At 51.7% G+C, this 21122-nt stretch overlaps 1 protein-coding gene and 2 non-coding genes across 4 annotated transcripts in view; 2 read left to right on the forward strand and 1 right to left on the reverse strand.

The window, feature by feature from the left end:
- The window catches only part of LOC144824382 (apolipoprotein L3-like), a 233880-nt gene that overhangs the window by 141144 nt on the left and 71614 nt on the right, over nucleotides 1–21122 (reverse strand). The gene's annotated exons all lie outside the window — the stretch shown is intronic.
- On the forward strand, nucleotides 4893–5046 carry LOC144825692 (5.8S ribosomal RNA). The gene has a single exon (XR_013609512.1). It is a non-coding gene; the product is annotated as a 5.8S ribosomal RNA (ribosomal RNA).
- On the forward strand, nucleotides 5394–9077 carry LOC144825546 (28S ribosomal RNA). Its single transcript, XR_013609456.1, has one exon. It is a non-coding gene; the product is annotated as a 28S ribosomal RNA (ribosomal RNA).

Genomic DNA, 21122 nt, shown 5'->3' on the forward strand with positions numbered 1-21122 from the left:
CATCCCAGCAGTGGGGGGAAACTGAATGGCAGTGCATCCCCGGGCAGGTACCACCCCTCCCTCGAAAAAGCCCTGGTGCCGGCTGGGCCCTCCCACACACGGGTCCCGGCCTGACCGGGTTCCGGGCGACTGGGGAGCGGCCCTTCTCGCGTGGCATGGCGGCCTAGAAGAGAAGATGCTGAGGGCCTGTGAGGGGACCCCGGCTCCTCTCGGTGGGATGCGTGCGGGAAGGGGAACCGTTTGGCTCTTCCCTTCAATCAATCAATCAATCAATCAAAGACATTTATAGAGCGCACTACCTACCCGTAGGGTCTCAAGGCGCTTGGGGGGGGGGGTGCCGCTACTGCTCGAACAGCCAGGTCTTGAGCTTCTTCCTGAAGGAGAGGTGGTCTTGGGTCAGGCGCAGGTCGGCCGGGAGGGAGTTCCAGGTCTTGGCGGCCATGTAGGAGAAGGACCTTCCTCCTGTGGTGGCTCTGCGGATGCGTGGGACGGCGGCGAGGGCGTGGCTGGCAGATCGGAGGTGGCGTTTGGGAGCGTAGAAGTTGATGCGGTTGTTGAGGTAGCTCGGGCCTTGATCGTGGAGAGCTTTGTGTGCGTGGGTAAGGAGGCGGAAGGTGATTCTCTTGTTGACCGGGAGCCAGTGCAGGTCTCTAAGGTGTCCGGAGATGTGGCTGTGTCGTGGGATGTCGAGGATGAGTCTGGCTGAGGCGTTCTGGATGCGCTGGAGTCTCTTCTGGATCTTGGCGGTGGTTCCGGCGTAGAGTGCGTTGCCGTAGTCCAGTCGGCTGGTGACGAGGGCCTGGGTGACGGTTTTCCTGGTCTCTGTGGGGATCCACCAGAAGATCTTCCGAAGCATGCGCAGGGTGTTGAAGCACGACGAGGAGACGGCGTTGACTTGCCTGGTCATGGAGAGGGAGGAGTCCAGGATGAAACCCAGGTTGCGTGCGTGGTCCGTCGGTTTGGGTGCGGTGCCCAGGGCGGGGGGCCACCAGGAGTCGTCCCAGGCGGAGGGCGAGGAGCCCAGGATGAGGACCTCCGTCTTCTCTGAGTTCAGTTTCAGGCGGCTCGTCGTCATCCACTCGGCAACCTCTTTCATCCCTTCGTGCAGGTTGGCTCTGGCGGCGGCGGGGTCGTTGGTCAGGGAGAGGATCAGCTGGGTGTCGTCGGCGTAGGAGATTATGTTGAGGTTGTGTTGGCGTGCAATGGCCGCGAGGGGGCTCATGTAGACGTTGAAGAGAGTCGGGCTCAGCGAGGATCCTTGAGGGACGCCGCAGATGACTTCGGTGGCCTCTGACTTGTACGGTGGTAGGCGGACTCTTTGGGTTCTTCCGTCGAGGAAGGAGACGATCCATTCCAGTGCCTTCTCCTGGATTCCGACGTTGCTGAGGCGCTGCACTAGGGTGCGGTGGCAGACCGTGTCGAAAGCCGCGGAGAGGTCTAGGAGGATGAGGGCCGCTGTTTCTCCGTTGTCCATCAGGGCTCGGATGTCGTCAGTGGCGGCGATGAGGGCGGTCTCGGTGCTGTGGTTGGCACGGAATCCAGACTGCGATGGGTCGAGGGATCCATTCGTCTCGAGGAAGGCGGCCAGCTGTTTGTTGACGGTCTTTTCGATGACTTTGGCTGGAAACGGGAGTAGAGAGATGGGGCGGTAATTCTTGAGTTCGGTGGGGTCTGCTGTAGGTTTCTTGAGTAGAGCGCTGAGTTCGGCGTGTTTCCAGCTCTCGGGGAAGGTGGCGGTGTCGAATGAGGTGTTGATGATGTCCCGCAGGTGGGGTGCGATGACAGCGTCGGCTTTGTTGAAGACGTGGTGAGGGCAGGGGTCGGTCGGAGATCCGGAGTGGATGGAGTTCATCGTGCGGACGGTGTCTTCGGTGCTGATCGGAGTCCAGGCGCGGAGGGTGGTGGTGGGGGGCGGCGGTTCGGTCGTGGCGTGCGTCGGTTGAGTGCTGAAGCTGTTGTGTATGTCCGCGATCTTGTTGTGGAAGTAGGAGGCGAGGGAGTTGCAGAGGTCTTGCGATGGGGTGATGTCGTTGTTTCCGGCGTTGGGGTTGGAGAGCTCTTTCACGATGTTGAAGAGTTCCTTGCAGTTGTGTGCGTTGTTGTCCAGTCGGTTCTTGAAAGCAGTTTTCTTGGCGGTGCGGATCAATTGGTGATGTTTCCGGGTGGCGAGCTTGAGGTTGGTCCTGTTGTCCGGCGTGGGTTCCTTTCTCGAGGTTTTCTCGAGGGCTCGGCAGTTCTTCTTGGAGCTCTTGAGTTCGTCGGTGAACCATGGGGCCTTCTTGCTGCCGGGTCTGCTGGGCGGGGTCTTCAGTGGGGCGAGTTCGTCCGCGCAGTTGCTGATCCACTTGGAGAGGTTGTCGGCGGCCTGGCTGGGGTTCGCTGAGCTGGCCGGAGGGTGCTGGCTCAGGGAAGCGGCGAGCTGGTCGGCTGTGATCTTGTTCCAGCTTCTTCGGGCAACCTGTTGCTGGTGGTGGTGGATCGTCGTTCTTCTGAAGGTGAAGTGGATGCAGCTGTGGTCCGTCCAGTGGAGAGTTGTGGCGTGGCTGAAGGCGATGTCTTTGCTGGATGAGAAGACGGCGTCGAGTGTGTGTCCGGCGAGGTGGGTGGGGGTGGACACCAGCTGCTTGAGTCCAAGGTTGGCGAGGTTGTCGAGCAGGGTGCTGGTGTTGCAGTCGTTGTTGTTCTCCAGGTGGAAGTTGAAGTCCCCCAGGAGGATGTAGTCATCGGAGGGTAGGGCGTGCGGGCTGACGAAGTCGGCGATGTCCTCGCTGAATTGAGTGCGTGGTCCCGGAGGTCGGTAGATCAGGGTGCCTCTGAGGGTGGTCTTCGGGTCGGTGTGGATCTGGAAATGCAGGTGTTCGGCGGAGGGTGGGGTGTTGTCGGTGCTGGTCGTGATGCGGATGGTGTTCTTGTGGATGATGGCGATGCCTCCTCCCACCTGGTTGGCGTTGCGGTCCCTCCGGGTGATCTTGTAGCCTTCTGGGATGGCGATGGCGATGTCGGGCGCTGAGGAGGCGTTCATCCAGGTCTCCGTGATGAAGGCAACGTCAGGGGCTGTGGTGTCGAGGAGGTTCCAGAGTTCGATGGCGTGTCTGTGGACGGAGCGGGTGTTGAGCAGGATGCACTTGAGGTGGTTGCTGCTGGTGTTCGGCTTGGCAGATGCTAGTGTCGGGCAGGTCCGGATGCAGGTGAACTTGCAGGTGTAGCAGCTGAAGGGTCCGTGGACGCGTCGTGGGGAGGCTCTGCAGCATCCCGGGACTCGGCCGGTGTTGAGTGCGATGAGGGAGGCGGCGGAGTACGACAGGCGGGTCGGTCGGGGTCCTCGAGGGCCAGGGGTCCTGGCGCTGGGCGCGGTCCGGTCGCGGACGGGCGCAGACGGGCTTACCTTTGGCGCGCCTTCGGCGCACAATCGGCGCGCCCGCTGCGCGTGACCGCTGCGCGTTCGCACGGTCGCCATATATGGCGAAGTGCGCGGGTGGGCGGAGCAGCTGGGAGGCGGGAGCGGGGAGGGAACAGAAGGAAAAAAGGGGCGGGGTCAGCGGTGGTGGCGGGAAGCGGGGAGCGGGGAGGGAAGACGGAGGGCGGTAACGGGCGGGAAAAAACAGGCAATACGGCGGAAAAAGCAACAATTAACACAGATACAATTCTACAGGCAGAACGGCGGAAAAACAACAATTAACACAAATACAATCTGCACAGTGAACCAGGGGCACAGGGAGAGGAGCGCTGATCACGGACCACGCCGCTCGAGGGAGGGGGCGTGGTCACGAGCCGGCAGTCGGGCAGCGAGGCACAAAGGGAGGAGAGGCACACGCAGCAGCTGGTGGCCGTGCGGCGCGGGGGTGTCCTAAAACTAGGACACACTCACCTGCGTCGCACGGTCGCCATATATGGCCGGGTGGGCGGAGCAGCTGGGAGGCGGGAGCGGGGAGGGAACAGAAGGAAAAAAGGGGCGGGGTCAGCGGTGGTGACGGGAAGCGGGGAGGGAAGACGGAGGGCGGTAACAGGCGGGAAAAAACAGGCAATACGGCGGAAAAAGCAACAATTAACACATACAATTCTACAGGCAGAACGGCGGAAAAACAACAATTAACACAAATACAATCTGCACAGTGAACCAGGGGCACAGGGAGAGGAGCGCTGATCACGGACCATGCCGCTCGAGGGAGGGGGCGTGGTCACGAGCCGGCAGTCGGGCAGCGAGGCACAAAGGGAGGAGAGGCACACGCAGCAGCTGGTGGCCGTGCGGCGCGGGGGTGTCCTAAAACCTTCAGGCACCTTCGACTCAGGCGAGGGTGGGGTGGGCTGATTGCCAGCCCACCAGCACGGCTCAGGGCCGCCTGGTTATGGGTGGCTGATGGTGCAGGTGGGGCAACCCTCCCTTGTTGCCAGGTACCCAGTTCGACCCAGTCCCGTGCAGCCAGGCCGAGACCAAGACTCGTGCGGTCCCTCCCGGTTACCCCGGGAGGGACCGCCGGCTGCGGGGCTGCCTAATATTCCCGCGGGTGCATGGGGGGGACTCCTGGGCCAAGCAACACCTGGAACACCTTACCCCTCACCCTGAGACAAAATTCCAATCTAAGTGCTTTCAGGAAACTCTTAAAAACACATCTGTTTCTGACTATTTAATCCTCGTATCCCTCCTATTAATTTTTTGGTCTCTGGCTTCTAGCTTATGGTAAGAACACAAGCGCGGAGATACCCCTTCGGGGGTCGAATTCCTGCGCTATACAAGCGAATAAATAAATAAGCACCTGGTAACTTTTTTCTCCCAACGGTGCAGTCTGACTCCCAGAGGGGAAGCCTTGAATGGGGCGCCCGGGCCGTCTTGCGCGCGTGCGGCGGATGGATGGCGTCACCCTCCTGCCTCCCTGCGCCCGCAGGTGGGCAAAATGTTTTGGCGGTAGAACACTCGGCTCGCGCATCGATGAAGAACACAGCTAGCTGCGAGAATTAGTATGAATTGCAGGACACATTGATCATGGACACTTCGAACGCACCTTGCGGCCCCGGGTTCTTCCCGGGGCTACGCCTGTCTGAGAGTCGCTTGATCGTCAATCACCCCGGGGCTTCCCCGAAACACGGCTGGGGCTGTCACAGGGTTGGCTCCGCTTCCCCTTCGTCCCCTCACAGGGTCAGACCCCGATCACCTGTGGCAGGGTCCCTCACCAGGTCCTGCTGCAGAGGTACGCCGCCGGCGCACCTAGCCCTAAGAAGGGGTCTGGCGAGCGGTCTGCCCCGGGCCCGTCCCGGGGTGCCTTGCTACGTGCAAAACCCCACCGGATATGATTCAGGGAAAAAGGACGTGCGCTGCCGGGATGCCAGAGCCCTGCTCCAGCAGGGGGCTGGCCTTCCCCAGCTCCCATTTACGCTCCGGTGTTGTCTTCCGACTATGACCTCAGATCAGACGTAGCTGAATTTAAGCATAATACTAAGCGGAGGAAAAGAAACTATACAGGATTCACCCAGTAATAGTGAGTGAAGAGGGGAGAGCCCAGCGCTGAATTCCCGTCCGGCGGCAGGCGCGGGAACTGTGGTCTGATCGAGGCGCACCCCACGGACGATGTTAGGCTGATAGTGGCTCCCGGCGCACCAGGATCGGGTGTTCTCGTAGTCGGGTTGCTTGGGAATGCAGACCAAAGCCGGTGGTAAACTCCATCTAAGGCTACGGGAGGAAGACCAGTAGCCAACAAGTACCGTAAGGGAAAGTTGAAAAGAACTTTGAAGAGAGAGTTCAAGAGGGTGTGAAACCGTCGAGAGATAAATGGCTGGGGTCCGTGCAGTCTGCCCGGGTTATTCAATACGGCGGGAAGGTCGGTGGCCTGGGAGTTCTGGATCCCTTCTGCAGGACCGGTGCCCGATACATACCCGGCCCCCGCAGGGCACATTTCCTCTGCGGCAGTGCGCTGCGACCTCCTCCGGGTCATCTAGGAAGGCTTTGGGGTGGTAGTTGGACCTCCGCTCCGGCGGAGGGTGTTACAGCCCCCTGGCAGCAGCTTCGCCGTGTCCGTGGGGCTGAGGGAGATTCGACCCCTCCGTGCCCTCCCTCAGGCACCTGTTCCCGGCCGCCCCTCGGGGCGGTTGAAGGGGGGATGGGGCCCCCTGCTCCCGGTGCGACTGTCGACTGAGGTGTACAGTTCTCAAGATGCCCTGACCGCATCACGCCGCAGGGCGGGGAGGCCCATGCCGGGCACCAGGGGTCTGTGGCGATGTCAGTTACCCCCAACCCGTCTTGAAACACAGACCAAAAAGTCTAACACGTGCGTGAGTCGGAGGGTCGAGCGAAACCCTATGGTGCAAAGAAGGTGAGGGCCAGCATGCACCGGCTGAGGTGGCATCCCGCCCGCTTCCAGCAGCGGATGCACCACTCGCCCGCTCTGTCAGGGAGGTGGAGCATGAACGTGCATGATAGGACCCAAAAGATGGTGAAATATGCCTGGGCAGGGCACAGCCAGAGGAAACTCTGGTGGAGGTCCGTAGTGGTCCTGACATGCCAATCTGTCATCCGACCTGGGTGTAGGGGCGAAAGACTAATCGAACCATCTAGTTGCTGGTTCCCCCCGAAGTTTCCCTCAGGATAGCTGGCACTCGGAGCCCCCAGTTTTATCTCGTAAAGCGAATGATTAGAGGTCTTGGAGCCAAAACGATCTCAACCTATTCTCAAACTTTAAATGGGTAAGAAGGCCAGTTTGCTGGCGTGGAGCCGGGCATGGAATGCGAGTGCCTAGTGGGCTACTTTTGGTAAGCAGAACTGGCGCTGCGGGATGAACCGAACACCGGGTTAAGGCACCCAATGCTGACGCTCATCAGACCCCAGGACGGTGGCCATGGAAGTCGGAATCCGCTAAGGAGTGTGTAACAACTCACCTGCCGAATCAACTAGCCCTGAAAATGGATGGCACTGGAGCGTCGGGCCCATACCCGGCCGTTGCCAGCGCTGAGAGCTGTGGGGGCTAAGCCTCAACAAGTAGGAGGGCTGCTGCAGTGCGCATGGAAACCTGGTGCAAGTGCCTAGGTAGAGCCGCTGCAGGTGCAGATCTTCATAGTAGTAGCAAATATTCAAAGAAGAACTTTGAAGGCCGAAGTGGAGAAGGGTTCCATGTGAACAGCAGCTGAACATGGGTCAGTCGGTCCTAAGAGATGGGCGAGTGCCATTCAGCAGGAACGGTTGATGGCCGTCGTTGCCCTTGGCCGATCGAAAGGGAGTCTTGTTCAGATCCCCAAATCCGGAGTGGCAGGGACGGGCGCGCTTGCGGCATTCAGTGCGGTAATGCAAATGATCCCGGAGAAGCCGGTGGGAGCCCCGGTGAGAGTTCTCTTTTCTTTGTGAAGGGCAGGGTGCCCTGAAATGGGTTCGCCCTAAGAGAGGGTCCCAAACCTTGGAAGGTGTTGTGGTTCAGGCGGCATCCGGTGAGCTCTCGCTTGTCCTTGGAAATCCAGGGGAGATGGTGTGAATCTCACGCCAGGCATACCCATATCTGCAGCAGGTCTCCAAGCTGAACAGCCTCTGGCAAGGTAAGGGAAGTCGGCAATTCAGATCCATAACTTTGGGATTAGGATTGGCTCTAAGGGCTAGGTCAGTCAGGCTGGGTTGCGAAGCGGGGCTGGGCGCTAGCAGCGGCTAGACGAGGCGCCTCCGTCCGGGGTGGCGGCGACTCTGGATGCGAACCAGGCCCTTCCTGTGGCTCGCCCCAGCTCCGGTAGTCACCTCTCCCCGTGTCCCCTCCCTGGGGGCGCGCGGGCTGCGTTCTGCCTCGGCCGGTGCTGACTTAGAACTGGTGCGGACCATGGGAATCTGACTGTTTAATTAAAACAAAGCATTGCGAAGGCCCGATGCGGTTGTTGACGCAATGTGATTTCTGCCCAGTGCTCTGAATGTCAAAGTGAAGAAATTCAATGGAGCGCGGGTAAACAGCGGGAGTAACTATGACTCTCTTATGGTTGCCAAATGCCTCGTCATCTAATTAGTGACGCACATGAATGGATGAACGAGATTCCCATTGTCCCTACCTACTATCTAGCGAAACCACAGCCAAGGAAACGGGCTTGGTAGAATCAGTGGGGAAAAAAGGTCAGCTGAGTCTGGCACTGGGAAGAGACATGAGAGGTGTAGGATAAGTGGGAGGCCCTCAGGCCGCCGGTGAAATACCACTACTACACTACTCTATTGTTTTTTCACTTACCCGGTGAGGTGGGGGGCGAATCCCGTGGGGCTTTTGCTTCTGGCTCCAAGCGCCCGGTGCCTGCCGGGCATGAACCGCTCTGGGGACAGTGGCAGGTGGGGAGTTTGACTGAGGCGATCCACCTGTCGAACGATAAGACCGGTGTCCTAAGGCGAGCTAAGGGAGGACAGAAACCTCTCATAGAGCGGAAGGGCAAAAGCTCGCTTGATCTTGATTTTCAGCATGAATACAGATCGTGAAAGAGGGGCCTCACGATCCTTCTGACTTTTTGAGTTTCAAGCAGGAGGTGTCAGAAAACCTACCACAGGGATAACTGGCTTGTGGCGGCCAAGCGTTCATAGCGACGTCGCTTTTTGATCTTTCGATGTCGGCTCTTCCTATCATTGTGAAGTAGAATTTACCAAGCGTTGGATTGTTCACCCAGAAATAGGGAACGTGAGCTGGGTGTAGACCGTCGTGATACAGGTTATTTGTACCCTACTGATGATGTGTTGTTGCAATAATTATCCTGCTCAGTACGAGAGGATCGCAGGTTCAGGCATTTGGTGTATGTGATTGGCTGGGGAGCCAATGGGGCCAATCTACCGTCTGCGGGATTATGAATGAACACCTCTAAGTCAGTATCCCCCCTAAACCGTAATGATATCGCAGTGCCGTAGAGCCTCGGTTGGCCTGGGATAGCCGGCCTCTCTTGGGAGGGCCGGTGCGTAGAGCTGCTCGCTTGGGGACCAGAGCACGGACGGCCTCCATCGCCCTTAGTGCACCGCATGTTTGTGGGGCACCCGGTGCTAAATCATTCGTAGACGACCTGATTCTGGGACAGGGTTTCGTAAGTAGCAGAGCAGCTACCTCGTTGCAATCTATTGAATGTCATCCTCTGAGCCAAGCTTTTGTCTCTCCGTGCATGGGCGCCTGCGGATGCCCTCCTCCACAACACCCAGGGGTCGTTCCCTCTGCCGCCGGGCGGGATGTGGAGGGGGTAAGGCGGGTTCGCGCTAGGCTGCCTCCACCACATGCCCTCCAGCACAGGGGCCTCCCTCTCCCGTCCCTGCTCCACCAAGATGCGGGGAAGGGGGCCACCATCATTGCGGGTCAGCAGGATGACCAGATGGTCTAGGGAAGGAGCCTCCCGAGTGGCTGTCTCAGTGCGCCTGGCCACCCCTCATTGGACTGCAAGGGTGACTGGTTACGGCACCCTCCCAGGCCATCCGGGCGCTGGGTAGTCCCGGGCCATCTGGTCGCCTAGCTGAGCGACCAGATGGCCCTGAGGGACGGGTGACCAGATGGTCCTGCAGGCCGGGTGACCAGACAGCCCTGCAGGCCTGGTGACCAGATGGCCAGCCTACCAGCCGGCCGGGCTAAATCCAACTTTTGTCCTTACCCAAAGTTCCGTATGTGGGGGATTAATAGTCAGGAAAGCCTTTGGGGAGAGGACGTGGCCTGGGCTTAACGCTCCTTGGTTCCAGCCAAGGGTCCGGGTCCTGGGGACAGGAGTCCACCAGGTCCCGGGGAGGCTCTCCCCGGCCATCCTAGGGTTTAGAAGCTGGACCTGGGGCTCGTGCTCTATCTCAGGGTGTGGGAGCCCCCAGTCCTGCAAGCCAGCCGAGGGTCCGGGCTCTTGGGATGGGGTTTCATCAGGTACCGGGGAGGCTTTCTCCATCCTGGCTAGTGTTCGTACGCTGGGACAGGGCCTAAGGCTTGTGCTCCGTCTGGCGGACCCCGGGGTACGGGAGACCCCATCCTACAAGCCAGCCGAGAGTCCAGGCGCTTGGGAAGGGGGTCCGCTGGGGCCTGGGGAGGCTCTCCCCGGCCTGGCTGCTTTCAGAAGCAGGGACCGGGCTGGGGAGCGGGGGTGGCTGGAGTTATTTGCTCCACCAGCGAGTTTTCTGCCAACCCCTAGTTTTGAGTTCCATAACCCTACAGGAATCAACAAGCCTGCACTTTGCACTTTCTTTTCTGTTCTTATAGTGCCTTAAACGTGTATCTACAGCACAAAACTGTTAACACTTTATGGATTCACCTTTATTTTTCCATCAATTGTATGTTACATCTTCTTATAAGTGTTTTTATCAAAAATTGCTGATAAACTGTATTCATGTGTACTCGTTTAACACGGTTGCACACATGTAATGATTTCAATTAATCAAACATGAATAAACAAAACTGTACCTCGTACTCTGAGGCATACATTTGTGAAACTTTGCCTAGTCGTAAACTAAAATGGCGCATACGCTGAGCACCAAGCCAGCTTGGTTCCTTAGCCACAGTAAAAGACATGCATGTGCCCCTTCTTTCCTGCCCCCTTCCCTCCCCTGACATTTCCACAGTATTTTGATTGCAGTGGCAACATTTCTGCCTTAATTGTGCACAATTGATGCATGGGAGGCCTTGATCAATTTGATTTCCGGGTATGCTGCACATAGAAAGCGCAGTCAAGTTAAACTTTCACCGTTCAATTGGCTCGCGCGTTTCAATGTTTTCAAAGAGGGCACACACAGCAGTCTGAACAATTTACTGGATCGGTTCCACAATCACCAGAGGGGTGTCACACAATGAGATGTCCTGAAAGCAGTCGGGTCAAGAGTGATTAATGGCCCGCTGATCAGTGTAGTAACACGATTCACCTTAGATGTGGCAGTGTAACATCATACTAACTTGAGAGCGAGGAACAAATTGTATCTCAAATCTATTATTAAGAAATTCAATGACACTGTGAGCAGCCTCCCGAGAGCATGTTTGGGGAAAAACAATGTCTTGGAATTATATCACATGAACAAAACATAAAAAAAAGATACAATTCTGTTTCTGTAACACGTTTTGTCACGTCAGCTTTTAGATACTGCCTATTTAGGCTCTCTTTTGCTAATCGCAGATTGACAAATTTCCAGTGATCTAGAGAAGAGCATTAAACTGAGTTGTTTCAGCAGAAATATACACTCCAAAAGTAAATACTCAAAAATGTATGTTGTAAAAGTAAAGTATGCATAAAAAGTACCTACCTATAAAAACCAATAATTTGCAATGCAATAGGACTCGCATTTACGCGAGACCTATTGCATTGCAAACTGGAGTGCGGGCAGGCAAGAAGGGCACGAACAATGGGGGGCACAAGAAGGCATGGACCATGGGAGGGGGGCACGGGAAAAAAGTAGTGCTATTCTACACTCAAAGTAAAGGGGCCAGTAGCCATAGAAGGACAAAAATGACGACATGGCCGTCAGAAGGAGGGACTAACAAGCCTAAAACCAATCAGAAGGCAGCATTTAAGATACAAGCAATTGGAAAAGATGGGCGGAGAGTGGGTGGTGCTTCCACTGAGCTTCCACTCTATACTGAATACTGCATGCCACGCAAAGCAAGCAGCGCATGCGCGCTGCCGCTATAGGCTAGACCTAAAAAAACACCAGCCAAGGGATAGCTATGGTCCCAGCCATACACTCAATTTATGAAGAAATTGTATTTGTTTCGGACAGGAGCCTTGGCGAACTGACAGTGCAGCAGGTGCATTGTAGAGAAAGGGCAGTCCCCATTCAAAGCTGCGCGTGTTAAGGGCAGCACCCAGTTAAAATAATCATTGCATCAGAGGGCTGGTCGGCCATCTTATAAAAGTGCTTGTATCACAAGCAGCCACCTGGCAGATGTTCCCATCAGTGCCTGCTGAACAGAAAATGCTACTTATTAGCCTGACATGACTGCCGAGGCATGGAATGTGTGTTTCTACATTTCATATACGGGACAGGCCACCGGGGCACCTTGCTGCAGGTTGGTAACAGTGATTTATGTCATGCTAATTGTGCATATATACCTATTACATTTACAAAACACACACTGAAAGGTATGCCCCCGGCAGCAAACACAAAGCAATTGCCCACCAAATACAGGTAATCGGGTCTGTGCCACAACAATCCAAATCTAACCAGATCGAGAAACGGTACAATGTGGCTCAGGGAGTGCACACATTTATGCTGAAAAGCATCTCAGCATCTACTGTGTCGAAAACGTGTTGGCCATCTTAAAGAAGAAAGTCGCATTATTTTAGGGAACCAAATGTAGTGTTTGAGAACTGGATGGCATGATCGGAACTGTGGCGTGTCCTAGCCATTACATTCAACTGTGATCATACTTGTGCGAGAGGCGGCAGCAGAAACCCTGCACCGAGGTTCATAGAAGTGGAAAAATATGAAAGCAGGTGGCATGCTTAAAAAACGCACGGCACCCGTGCACGTTAGGTGCATGGCTGCCATGGTAATACAAAAGTAATAATGTTGAAAGTGCTCTTGCATATTAAGCATAAGCGCATGGCGGCCCTTCAAGCGGGGGCCATGGCGATAAAAAAACCAACAAAGTAGTCCCTAAAAGAAACAGACACAGCCCTATAGCGTGACTAAACAGTAGTTGGTCATTGCTGCCTGCCATGAAGCGGAAGTGACGGCTCGGGAGCATCAGCCAATAGGAGCCAGGAAACAGAGCATGCTAGAGTGACCTAAAGGTAAGCAGCAGGCCACATTAAACTACGTATACAGATTACAGCAGGTCTTGCAGACAGCACATGCAAGCTGCCTAAGCTCGACCTAAAAATGCTAGATAAGCATGGATCCATAACTTGGTTTAAATATATCAAGTCCTGGATGCACAGTGTGGATTTGCACATAGCCTGGGATAACCCGGAGCAGATAACCAAGGAAATGCTGCAATAACTAAACTCTAGAGATTGGTTACAGGTACATGAGGGATGAATAGTGGAGTCAGCACTGACAGAAAGAAAGATGGCCTAAAGAGGATTTGGAATTTGAAGTGTTCATGGGCCCCATTGAACCATCATAAGCAAGATCTTTATATCTGAAATTTAGTTATGATATTTTAGCAGTAAATAAATTTTTTAGTGGATGGTGGGGGTATGCTGTGTCACATACTTGTCCTTCATGTAAACAGTGTCCTGAAGTGAAAGAGCATTTGTTGTTCCTCTTATTACCACCGAAGGAATACTTGGTGACTTCCTATCTGTTGCGTGGTGGGTGTAAGACACTGTCTAGAGGTCATTTGTATTTTAAGAACTGAGACTACGGAGCGGATATTTTTTACGGGTTCAAAATATTGATTGTGCGCCTGGCGGAAAAGATAAGGATTAACTGAAGCACTTTAAGATTCTAGAATTAAAGATGAAATAAGTATTTTTAAATATGCTTTTTAGGTTCTGCCTGCACATCGCCTGAAGTATGCTTGAGAAATCTATTGTTTTTGATATAAACTTAAAAGGAGATTACATCCCACCTCCTCTTTTTCAAGAATCTTAATTGGCTTTTGTGCGTGTCACTTACTTTTTCTCCATTTCTATTGGCTGTAGCATATTTTCTTGATTTTGCCAATGCTTGATCCTCATCTGCTTCTCTTATCAGTTTCCTGTAGCCAAAATACTGTTAACATCTGCTTTGGGAGAACTGTTTGTTTATAAAGCTTTGCCTCTTTCTGCTTTTTCGTCTTGCAGCAGAGAGATTAAGTGATTTGTCTAGATGCATAGGGCGTTGTGCTGCCGAGACTGGAACCGGGATCCCCAGATCTTGAGTCAGCAGCTCTGGCCACAGCACCACATCTTCCGCACTCCTGTGATACTTGTCAGTGAGCTTTTTCCTTCGTCCCGGGTGATGATCGGAAAATAAAGCTTTTTATTCATCTTATAGACAAAATCGATGCAATACCAATGCTTGTTAATGTTCTCCCTGCTCGAGCAAGCCACCTGAAATGCCCCTTCACATTCCCATACTTGTTGCTCTGTAACTGGTAGCAACATTTTTTGGAGAGCATTTCCCTTGGAAAAACCATGACCACATATGTCTGTCTTTGTTGAACTGTAAATATTTTGGCGATATGCACATGGCCAGCTTCAAGATTTATGCCCTTGTAGGGCACGGGAGGAGGTTTATAAGCATAGTAATTTTCATAAAATTCGTACTTCTTAGGCCACTGGCCCCAGTACTGGGGAAGGGCCCGCCCCGAAAGAATCCTTCCTTCAAAACGAGCACAGCCGGGTTGTGTTGCACCCATCCTCTTTAACCCCTTCCATGCTGGGCCGATTCCGCCGCTGTGCGGTAAACAAACGAACAGGGAGGGGCCGTGACGAACCCCAGCCGTCATCAGCACACGAGCACCGTGGAGCGTGACGGCTGGGGTTCGTCATCAGCATGGAAGGGGTTAACAAACACAAACTGGGGTTCAGGTTAAGATGCCAGATGAGTGGAGCCAAGAGGCTTTGGTCATGGAACTGTTTATGTGGTGTTTACCGCATACACGCTTCCCCTTTTACCCACGGTTTTAGTGACTGAGCGCTAAGGTGTGATCTGTGCGTTTGGGAAACCACAGACTTGTGTCTCTGGGTTCTCGGTCCAGAGGGTCAGGAGTGCGTTCACCCTCATTAAACACTGCTAGTGCCTACAGCCGCCTTTAGGGGGTTGTCTTGTGGCTTCTTCCTTAAACAGACCTCACACATGTTGTTTCCTCATAGCTGACAACTTCTGTGTATTTTTACAGTCTGTGTTTAAAACCCCTTGTGAGGGTTCACCTTTTGTGTGTTTCTTTGGCATTTATTTAGATTAGGAGTCCTTTTGAAAGTGACTGTTTAATTGAGAGAAGTGTTTACGTTCACATTTAGATGTGTTCTCTAACATCACTACAATCCAGTAGCTGTGATTGATCGTGATGGATGGCATGCACATTCCAGTAGCTGTGGTTGATGGGGTTGGATGGCATGCACATTCAGGTAGATGTGATTGATGAGGTTGGATGGCATGCACATTCCAGTAGCTGTGATTGATGGGGTTGGATGGCATGCACATTCCAGTAGCTGTGGTTGATGGGGTTGGATGGCATGCACATTCCAGTAGCTGTGATTGATGGGGTTGGATGGCATGCACATTCCAGTAGCTGTGATTGATGGGGTTGGATGGCATGCACATTCCAGTAGCTGTGATTGATGGGGTTGGATGGCATGCACATACACGTATCTGTGATTGATGGAGTTGGACGGCATGCACATTTGAGGAGCGCATGTCCTTTTGAAAGTGACTGTTTAATTGAGAGAAGTGTTTACGTTCACATTTAGATGTGTTCTCTAACATCACTACCATCCAGTAGCTTTGATTGATGGGGTTGGATGGCATACACATTCCGGTAGCTGTGATTTATGGTGATGGATGGCATGCACATTCCAGTAGCTGTGATTGATGGTGATAAATGGCATGCACATTCCAGTAGCTGTGATTGATGGGGTTGGATGGCATGCACATTCCAGTAGCTGTGATTGATGGGTTCGGATGGCATGCACATTCCAGTAGCTGTGATTGATGGGGTTGGATGGCATGCACATTCCAGTAGCTGTGATTGATGGGTTCGGATGGCATGCACATTCAGGTAGATGTGATTGATGAGGTTGGATGGCATGCACATTCCAGTAGCTGTGATTGATGGGGTTGGATGGCATGCACATTCCAGTAGCTGTGGTTGATGGGGTTGGATGGCATGCACATTCCAGTAGCTGTGATTGATGGGGTTGGATGGCATGCACATACAGGTATCTGTGATTGATGGAGTTGGACGGCATGCACATTTGAGGAGTGCATGTCCTTTTGAAAGTGACTGTTTAATTGAGAGAAGTGTTTATGTTCACATTTAGATGTGTTCTCTAACATCACTACCATCCAGTAGCTTTGATTGATGGGGTTGGATGGCATACACATTCCGGTAGCTGTGATTTATGGTGATGGATGGCATGCACATTCCAGGAGCTGTGATTGATGGTGATAAATGGCATGCACATTCCAGTAGCTGTGATTGATGGGGTTGGATGGCATGCACATTCCAGTAGCTGTGATTGATGGGGTTGGATGGCATTTACATTCAGGTAGCTGTGATTGATGGGTTCGGATGGCATGCACATTCAGGTAGATGTGATTGATGAGGTTGGATGGCATGCACATTCCAGTAGCTGTGATTGATGGTGATAAATGGCATGCACATTCCAGTAGCTGTGATTGATGGGGTTGGATGGCATGCACATTCCAGTAGCTGTGATTGATGGGGTTGGATGGCATTTACATTCAGGTAGCTGTGATTGATGGGTTCGGATGGCATGCACATTCAGGTAGATGTGATCGATGAGGTTGGATGGCATGCACATTCCAGTAGCTGTGATGGATCGTGATGGATGGCATGCACATTCCAGTAGCTGTGATTGATGGGTTTGGATGGCATGCACATTCCAGTAGCTGTGATTGATGGGTTGGATGACATGCACATGCAGGTAGCTGTGATTGATGGGGTTGGATGGCATGCACATTCCAGTAGCTGTGACCGATGGGGTTGGATGGCATGCACATTCCAGTAGCTGTGATAGATGGGGTTGGATGGCATGCCCATTCCAGTAGCTGTGATCGATGGTGATGGATGGCATGCACATTCCAGTAGCTGTGATCGATGGGGTTGGATGGCATACACATTCCGGTAGCTGTGATTTATGGTGATGGATGGCATGCACATTCCAGTAGCTGTGATTGATGGTGATAAATGGCATGCACATTCCAGTAGCTGTGATTGATGGGGTTGGATGGCATGCACATTCCAGTATCTGTGGATGATGGTGATGAATGGTGTGCACATTCCAGTAGCTGTGATTGATGGGGTTGGATGGCATGCACATTCCAGAACCTGTGATCGATGGGGTTGGATGGCAAACACATTCCAGTAAGTGTGATCTCTGGGGTAAGATTACATGCACATTCCAGTAGGTGTGATCGATGGGGATGGATGGCATGCACATTCCTTTAGATGTGATCGATGGGGATGGATGGCATGCACATTCTAGTAGCTGTGATTTATGGTGATGGATGGCATGCACATTCCAGTAGCTGTGATCGATGGGGTTGGATGGCATGCACATTCCAGAACGTTTGATCGATGGGGTTGGATGGCAAACACATTCCAGTAAGTGTGATCTCTGGGGTAAGATTACATGCACATTCCAGTAGGTGTGATCGATGGGGATGGATGGCATGCACATTCCAGTAGCTGTGATTGATGGGGTTGGATGGCATGCATATTCCAGGACCTGTGATTGATGGTGATGGATGGCGTGCACATTCTAGTAGCTGTGATTGATGGGGTTTGATGGCATGCACATTCCAGTAGCTGTGAATGATGGGGTTGGATGGCATGCACATTCCCGTAGCTGTAATTGATGGGGTTGGATGGCATGCACATTCAGGTAGCTGTGATTGATGGGGTTGGATGGCATGCACATTAAGGTAGCTGTGATTGATGGGATTGGATGGCATGCACATTCCAGTAGCTATGATTGATGGGGTTGGATGGCATGCACATTCCAATAGCTCTGATTGATGGTGATGGATGGCAGCACATTCCAGTAGCTGTGATTGATGGGGTTGGATGGCATGCACATTCCAGTAGCTGTGATTTATGGAGTTGGATGGCATGCATATTCCAGTAGCTGTGATTGATGGGGTTGGATGGTATGCACATTCAGGTAGCTGTGATTGATGGTGATGAATGGCATGCACATTCCAGTAGCTGTGGTCGATGGGGTTGGATGGCATGCACATTCCAGAAGCTGTGATCAATGTGGTTGGATGGCATGCACATTCCAGTAGGTGTGATAGATGGGGTTGGATGGCATGCACATTCCAGTAGCTGTGATCGATGGGGTTGGATGGCATGCACATTCCAGTAGCTGTGATCAATGAGGTTGGATGGCATGCACATTCCAGTAGCTGTGATCGATGGAGTTGGATGGCATGCACATTCCAGTAGCTGTGATTGATGGGGTTGGATGACATACACATTCCAGGAGCTGTGATTGATGGTGATGGATGGCATGCACATTCCAGTAGCTGTGATCGATGGGGTTGGATGGCATGCACATTCCAGTAGCTGTGATCAATGAGGTTGGATGGCATGCACATTCCAGTAGCTGTGATCGATGGGGTTGGATGGCATGCACATTCCAGTAGCTGTGATTGATGGTGATGAATGGCATGCACATTCCAGTAGCTGTGGTCGATGGGGTTGGATGGCATGCACATTCCAGAAGCTGTGATCAATGGGGTTGGATGGCATGCACATTCCAGTAGGTGTGATAGATGGGGTTGAATGGCATGCACATTCCAGTAGCTGTGATCGATGGGGTTGGATGGCATGTACATTCCAGTAGCTGTGATCAATGAGGTTGGATGGCATGCACATTCCAGTAGCTGTGATCGATGGGGTTGGATGGCTTGCACATTCAGGTAGCTGTGATTGATGGTGATGAATGGCATGCACATTCCAGTAGCTGTGATCGATGGGGTTGGATGGCATGCACATTCCAGAAGCTGTGATCAATGGGGTTGGATGGCATGCACATTCCAGTAGGTGTGATAGATGGGGTTGGATGGCATGCACATTCCTGTAGGTGTGATCGATGAGGATGGATGGCATGCACATTCCAGTGGCTGTGATCGATGGGGATGGATGGCATTCACATTCCAGTAGCTGTAATCGATGGGGTTAGATGGCATGCGCATTCCAGTAGCTGTGATTGATGGGATTGGATGGCATGCACATTCAGGTAGCTGTGATTGATGGGTTTGGATGGCATGCACATTCAGGTAGCTGTGATTCATGGGGTTGGATGGCATGCACATTCCAGTAGCTGTGATTGATCGTGATGGATGGCATGCACATTCCAGTAGCTGTGATTGATGGGGTTGGATGGCATGCACATTCCAGTAGCTGTGATTGATTGGGTTGGATGGCATGCACATACACGTATCTGTGATTGATGGAGTTGGACGGCATGCACATTTGAGGAGTGCATGTCCTTTTGAAAGTGACTGTTTAATTGAGAGAAGTGTTTACGTTCACATTTAGATGTGTTCTCTAACATCACTACCATCCAGTAGTTGTGATTGATGGGTTTGGATGGCATGCACATTCAGGTAGCTGTGATTCATGGGGTTGGATGGCATGCACATTCCAGTAGCTGTGATTGATCGTGATGGATGGCATGCACATTCCAGTAGCTGTGGTTGATGAGGTTGGATGGCATGCACATTCCAGTAGCTGTGATTGATCGTGATGGATGGCATGCACATTCCAGTAGCTGTGATTGATGGGGTTGGATGGCATGCACATACACGTATCTGTGATTGATGGAGTTGGACGGCATGCACATTTGAGGAGTGCATGTCCTTGCTTGTCTATGTACAGTGGGATTCGTTTAGGAGTACAAGTCAATACATAACTAGATATGCAGTAATGTCCAGCTGGACTAGTGCATTCAGCTATTGAAGATAACCACTGTATCACAGCCTAATATGCAATTAACTGCAACAGTTCACACTAACCTTACAAACTAGCGCACACATTAGCAAAGTGCATAAACACCTCGGCAGGCCCAGTGTGTGCTATTTAAATCTACAATGGAATGCTCTCTACAAGCTAAATTTTCATTAGGTACTTCTCCTCTCCCATTACATTTTCCTGCATATAAAGTACAGTTTCAGAGTTGCAAGGTGGCTCCTTCTGGAGACTTTTGAGGCCCTCGAAGTAAGTGTGAGGCCTGAGCAGCAGGATGATTTAGAGGAGGGTACGCTGGTACATTGCACTCAGTGGAACCATCCCCCCAAATCTTACTACTGAGTTGTCCTTTACCTGTTTGCTGATTAGATATTCTTTTTTCTAAGTTCAAGAAGAAATGTTATAAAAAAAAAGGGGTGTCCATATGCGATACATAATAACAGCTCATTTCAAGGCAAAATAAAACAATTACATTCCAAATTACATGGATTGTACTAATTAGTAGAATTAGAAAAAGTAAAACAATATAAGTGCAAACTTAACATCACTAGAATACAAAATTATTTAGGAACATATAGGGGAATCAAGGAGGTTTGAGAACTTCTTGTTGAGATGGCTGTAACTATGAATTTCTTTTAGCACATGAATCAATGTAATTTGTAACTGGGGACCAAAGATTTAGCCGTTTCATTGTCATTTGTAAAGGATAAACAGAAGAAGTGTCCATCATGTGTTAATGACAAACAGCGTAACACCAAGCCTTATAGGATATCTTTGTATAAGCTTTCCATTCAATTAATGGTGATCTGCTGAAAAGCAATTGCTATCAACAAATCAATGATTTTGACATTAATCGTAATATCATCCCAAATAGATGAGAGGCTTCCTAAGAATATATGAATAAGGGCAAAAGAAAATGTAGTAACAAAAATCAAATTCATTTGGCTCCAAACTTGTTTCCAGAAAGTCTGTACACATGGACAAGAAAATAACATATGAAATAAAACTGCATTTGGGGATGAGCAAGTCCCCCAGGTATCCAACATAGTCGAAAACCTCTGTCTATATTTGTGTGAGAGGATGGGGAGGTTGATTCCAGAAGTTTGGAAGTTAATTTGATTATGAGGGTGAAGAGGGACTGTGGTTTGCGTGAGAAGGAGAGGTATTCATGAAAGGAGAAGGGAGATAAGAATTGACATTCTATTGAGGTCCAAAGAGGACAATCTTCTGTGGGATCAAGCAACCAAAAAGATGCTTGACGTAAGAGGAACGCTTTCTGGTAAGCGGGAAAATCGGAGGAAATTAACTCCACCCTCTGCTTTAGGGCGCTTCAATTTTAATACAGACATTTGTGATTTTTTATTATTCCATAAAAAGGAAGAAAGGATGGAACTGACTTTCATAAAAAATTTGGTGGAAATGGGGACTGGAATGTTGGAAATAGTGGATAAAATTATGGGATATAACATCATCTTTATGGTGTCCAAACGTCCCCACCAAGATAAGTAAAGAGGATGTCATTTAGCAGTTAACTCTGAAATTTTATGAATGCATGTATTCATACATAGTGCTACTGTGTCTGTGATTGAGGTAGTG

The sequence above is a fragment of the Lissotriton helveticus genome, chromosome 3_1 (assembly GCF_964261635.1).
Source record: "Lissotriton helveticus chromosome 3_1, aLisHel1.1, whole genome shotgun sequence".
Classification (NCBI taxonomy): Eukaryota; Metazoa; Chordata; class Amphibia; order Caudata; family Salamandridae; genus Lissotriton; species Lissotriton helveticus.